Here is a 6,113-nt window from a genome sequence, read left to right on the forward strand (position 1 = left end):
GGAGTGATATTAATAGACCTTCGGCCGATGAAGTCATCAAAAGTTTCAGTATTGAGAAGTTCCCGGTGTGGATGCCGTTGGATAAACACGGTGATTTGAATGGTGATATTGTTGTAAAATCAGTCATGGGCAAGCCCTTTGATAACTTTAGGAAGACACTTCAAGTGGAGGACTTGGAGTCTTTCTTCAGGGCCAAATGTTTTGGGATGTATCTAGATTTGCCTGAGGACAACAATGCACGGTTTCAAATGACCATTGCGTATGGTCTTCCCAAACGCAGGATTATTTGTAACAAAACTGATGAGATATGGATAAACTTCTGCGGCATGCCAGTTTGTTTTGGCATCAAGGTGTTTTCCATAGTGACTAGACTGAGATGTCATGCTCCTGCTTAGCCTTTTCCGCCTCTTCCTACAGTTACATTAAAAAAAAAAAGAGCCCAGACACCCAAGCCATCCAAAACAGCCAAGAAAGGCAAAGCTAAGGTTGATGATGATTTGGATTTAGTGGATGTTGTGGGAAAGAGCTACAAGGTAGAGAAGTTCTTTGGAAGACTTGAAGTCAAAAACTATGTCAAGAAAGCACAAGGAGTCACTGTGCTTAGTTTGGTTTGTGCATTCTATTCTTTGGGCAAAAGATGTAAAGAATAATATACCACTTGGTTTGATTAAACTCTCGGAGGATCATGAGGCATTCAATAACTATCCATGGGGTCATCACAATTTTTAATTTGACTGTTGAATATTTGTTGAGAGATTTCAACCCAAATGTGAAGATGGTCAACCTATATGGCTTCCCTTGGCTTTCATGGTAAACTTTCTTTCTTCAATATTTTATCTTTTTAATTCTTTTACTTCATTGATTATTCTGATTTTTTGTGGCATCATTTTTCTAGGCTTGGGCATTTGAAGCCATTCCTTACCTTCGAAACCAAGTCAAGGACTACTCGGAAGAAGTTTCTTTTCCAAGGATCCTCAGATGGTGACTGCCAGAAACAACAATAAAAAAATGAATCTTGATCCTTTTAACCCTCCTAAGGAAGTAGTAAGTCAGAATCTGTTGAAAAATATCACTGAATACTTTTATAACAAGTAACTACTTGTTGCAACAGATACATTTATCTGCTGCAACGACCTCAGAATCTGTTGGAAAATATTGAACAAGTTTGACACCTACTGCAACAGATTAAGTTATTTGTTAAATTGTTAACTTGTGAATCTATTACAACAACTTGTAAATTGTCAGCACCATTTGAATATATCTGTTTGTTTGTTGTAGGTTGTGCACCCATGACTTGTCCCGGCAAAACGAGAGTCGAACATGCCATGTCTTGTTACTTTAGGGCCCGTAGAATCTATGCTGGAGGAATTAATTGATCAGATAAAAAAAGAATTGGCTGGAGCCATAGCCATCATAAGGGAATCAAGGGATGGTGTTGTTGATGGTGGTGATGTTGGTATTGGTGATGGTGAAGGTGATGGTGTTGATCTTGGACTAGATGTTGATGTTGCAAAACAAGTTGTGAAAGGTCTTGTTGATAAATGAAGAGATGGTGATGATGATGATAGTGATGGAGTTGATGGTGGAGTTGGTGGATATACTCCCATTGGTGGTGGTGGGCAGACTACAGATATCCCATATAGGTTGGGTAGATATTCTTTAGTTGGTGTCGGTACCGCCAAGGTTCTTTCTTGTGCTTGTGCATGCAATACTTGCAAGCAGAAAATGGATGATTTGCAACAAGTGAGTCAGTTGTTGCAACAAATGTGTTACTTGTTGGAGTCAGCTTCAGTTTTGTCTCTATTTCATAACAAAATGCAATAACTAAGTGAGTTGTTGGAACAAATAAGTGACTTGTTATAACAAGTAAGTTACTTGTTGCAACAGCTCACTTATTTGTTGGAGACAGCTTCAGTTTTTGTCTCTGTTTCATAACAAAATGCAACAACTAAGTGACTTGTTGGAACAACTAACTTACTTCTTGCAACAATAAGTAACTTGTTCCAACTACTTACTTAGTTGTTGGAGATAGCTTCAGTATCTGTTTCATCCAACAGCTGTAAAATATTTCCAACAGCTATTGTACTTCTTGCAGCAAGTAACCTACTTGTTGCAGCAAGTAACTCAGTTGTTGGAAATAGTAGAAGCTGTCCAACAGATTTCACATTTATTGCATAAAGTACAACAACTGTTGTAAATTATTTATACACATTTTTAGCAATTGTTGCAACAGATTAGTACATCTGTTGCAAAAACTGCATAATTTTTTAAATGTTGCGAAACTACGGCAATTGTTGCAAAAAAATTCGAAGCTCTTATACTGACGACTTTAGCACTTGTTGCAACAGCGCAATGCGTAAATTGTTGGAAAATCAGCAACTATACCTAGATGAATAATTGAAACAAAAAAGCATGGTTTTACTTACCAAATGAGCGGAAATCACTTATGAAGTAATGCCCAGTGCTACACGAACGAAATCCAATAAAAAAAATGCAAAAATCTGGTGGTTTTTTTTTCTTTCTTAAGAAAAATCTTCAAAATGGCGCAGTAATAGAAGAAGAAGAAGAAGAAGAAGCAGGGGAAGCAGCAATGGAAGAAGAAGAAGCAGCAACAATGAAAAAGCGCAACAATGGCGTGAAGTAGAAGCAAGAAGAGAATTGATGAAGAAGCACGCAGCAATGGGGGAGCTTTTGGCGCCATTTTTTTTAACCCCTTTTGGATAATTTAGGGTTTATATTGGTTGGGTCAAAGTGTAAAAAATAAAACTTGAGGGCAAAGTGTTAAAAATAAAGCTTAGGGTTAAAGTGTTAAAAACAAAACTGTTGGGCAAGTTGGAAAATGGTCAAAAGTCCTTAATCACTAATCCAAATTTTATCACCTCTACTCAATAAAAAAAAACTTAAGTTACCTCTACTCAATTTTAAAACCTTTTTGTCTCTATAATTAATTGTCCCTGTTAACTAAAGAGTAGTTAATTGACCCGTCTCATAGAGTTCTCTTTAAAGGAGAAACTTATTGTAGGCCTAAAATTTGCAGCTATTTTGTCCTTAAACTACGACAATCAAATACAGTGCCGGAGGAGAGATAATCATCGTTGACTATAATTTTACTCCCTCTGCCCCATATTAGTTGTCTTGTTTCGCTTTTTGAGAGTCAAGTTGACTAATCTTCGGAGCTAAATTGGATTAGATTAATTTAATATTTTAAAGGGAAAAGGGTCAAATATACCCCTGTATTATTGGAAAAGGGCCAAATAAACCCTTCGTTGTACTTTGGGTCCATATATACCCCTGCCGTTATACTATTGGCTCAAATATATCCCTCATTTGGTTAAAGTTGTCCAAGGTGGACATCCAATACTACGTGGCATTGACATTTGATGAGGTGGATGCCGTGGCCGCGCCTCGGCGCCACAACCCATTTACCCCTACTTTCTGTTCCTCTTCCACGACTAAAATTTTCTTTCCCTTCGCCACCATTACAGCCACCACGACTGTGGTGAGCTCCAATTTTAATGGTATAGCTGGCCAGATTTTTCTTAGCGTCTGAGTGTCGCGTACAACAAACTTTTCCTTCCCAGATAGTGCCGATAGAGACTGAGCAGCACTTTACACTTCTCCAAAGTTATGAGTCCACCATTATCACTACCTTGCCTTCTTCACTGAAATTGAGTCTCACTTCTCTTTCCTTTGTCTCTCACCATAATTTTTTTTTACCATTCGAAACGAAAATAGTGCCGCCACTGCCTTATTAGGTGAAGAAGCTATAAAATTAACATGTACGGATAAATCTCAACAGACTTGATGTTAATAGCCAATCCTTTGGGCACTACCGGGGTCTAACTTCAAAGATGTAGTAATAAAGATTAATTACATGTATGTAACTTCCCTAAATGAGTCCTAACCTGCATAACATAGTAAACGGTGGCAATGGTGGCGAAAATGGTTGTGGTGGCGGTAATGGTAGTGGAGGGGAAGAAAAATTTAGTGGTGGAAGAGGAAATAGAGGTGAGGTGTAAAATGGGTTAGGGGCGCTGAGGTGGCGTGCCACGTGACATCCATCTCATCAAATGTCAATGCCCCGTAGGATTAGATAATTTTAACGGAGGAGGGGTATATTTGAGCCAATATATAACCGCAGGGGTGTATTTGGACTCAAAGTATAACGAGGGGTATATTTGGTCCTTTTTCGTATTTTAAAATTATAATTTAGATATTCAAAAAGTACTCGACAAGTACTACAATTTGCAATTCTTCTCATATTAATATGGTGAAAAAATAGATCTAAAAATATTGGTCAAAGTTTATATAGTTTGACTTTTAAAAAAGGAAAGTGGATAAGTAATATGGGACGGAGGGAGTAAGTTCTTGGTACTCTCTTCGTTTCAATTTGTTTGTCTTACTTTCTTTTTTAGTATGTTTTTAAAAAAAATTCTCTTTCCTTTTTTGACAACTCTTTAATTCCAACTTTTCACATGACATATTTCAGACCACAAAATTAAAGAGCATTTTGGTACATTCTACATATCTTTAATCTAAGACCACAAGCTTCAAAAAAAATTCTATTTTTTTTAAATTTCGTGCCGAGTCAAAACCAGACAAATAAGTTGAAATGGATGGAGTATAAAGATTTCGAAGTGAAAACATGGAATTTTGGTAATTCTCCAAAATATTTTGCCTCCAACCTCTTTACACTTTCAGATATCAACGAGGAAAAGGTACTAGTACAAGCAAAAGAGAGTAATAACTTGTTAGTTTTATTGGCTTTAAGTATGTAACAAGTGGAAGAGTTTAAGGATGGAAGAGTTTAAAGTGTAGTTACCTACTGTATTAGGTAAAGATGATCTCGTGGTATAAAAATTACTTATATTGATAATATATATTACTCTCTCTGTTCCAATTTAAGTGTGTTACTTTTCTTTTTAGTCTGTTCCAAAAAAGAGTATCTCTTTCTATATTTAATAAGTTGATAATTCAAATATCCTACATGACAAATTTATAACCACAAGATTCAAAGGACATTTTACTACATTATATACATCTTTAATTTAGGAACACATGTTACAAAAGTTTTTTTTTATTTCTTAAAATTTCTTGTCTAGTCAAACTAAGACACTTAATTAGGACGGAAAGAGTAATGTAATTTCACGTTTGAGAAAGACAGACTTGTTTTGACATATAATTTGAAAACCAATTAGGCGACGTGGCACTATTTTCTTTGGTTTTCTTCTGGTAATACTATGTTTTGTAGAATTATAGTGTGGTCTGAGAACTAAAAGGAAGCCGCCTTGCAATTTCTCGCTTTCGTTCTTCTTTGCTCCTGTTAATGATGATTTGACTCTTCCCCTACGTGATGTTGACTATCTTTTTTTCTTGTCTAACTTAGATTCAAAGGTTAAGGGCAATTTGGGCATTACAATTTGTAAATATTGAAGTTCAGTATTGACAATAGGGTTGCTCAGATGATAAGCGCCATTCACCTCCAACTATAAATTGTGGGTTCGAGTCATTAAGAGAACAAAAGTGAAACTCCTGCAGGGAGGGGTAAAAAAAGAAGTTCAGTAATTAAAATAGTAAGGTGAAATATTGAAACCAATTTGAGGAATAATTTATGTGAAATAAAGATTTACACTCACTTTTAACGTTTACAAACTCCTTTTTTAAATGAAAATTCATGTCCGTACAATATTAACAAGCAAAATACTCCCTCTGTTCACTTTTACTTGTTCACTTTGGACTTTTCACGCTGTTTAACAAATAATAAAAGAAGTGCATAATTTACCAATGTACCCATATTAATTGGTGGATATTTTTATTGGATTTGAAAAATAATTTGAAGTGAGTAATTAATACTATGGGTAAAACAGAAAAAAATAAATTGTCTTTTTTTGATATGCTAAAAGTGATAAGTAAAAGTAAAAATCTATTTTTAGAATCTTTGGATAAATAAAAGTGAACAGAAGGAGTAGTTGTTTTCAAATAGTACCTTTTTTTCTTCAATTTCAACTACTATAAATATTTTCCACACGCCTACTAAGTGCCTGTCACTTTCTTCCCCATATTACCCCTCTTTATATTCCAACGCATAAATTACAGAAATAACAATCAGACCA

The sequence above is a fragment of the Lycium ferocissimum genome, chromosome 12 (assembly GCF_029784015.1).
Source record: "Lycium ferocissimum isolate CSIRO_LF1 chromosome 12, AGI_CSIRO_Lferr_CH_V1, whole genome shotgun sequence".
In the NCBI taxonomy this organism is placed as follows: Eukaryota; Viridiplantae; Streptophyta; class Magnoliopsida; order Solanales; family Solanaceae; genus Lycium; species Lycium ferocissimum.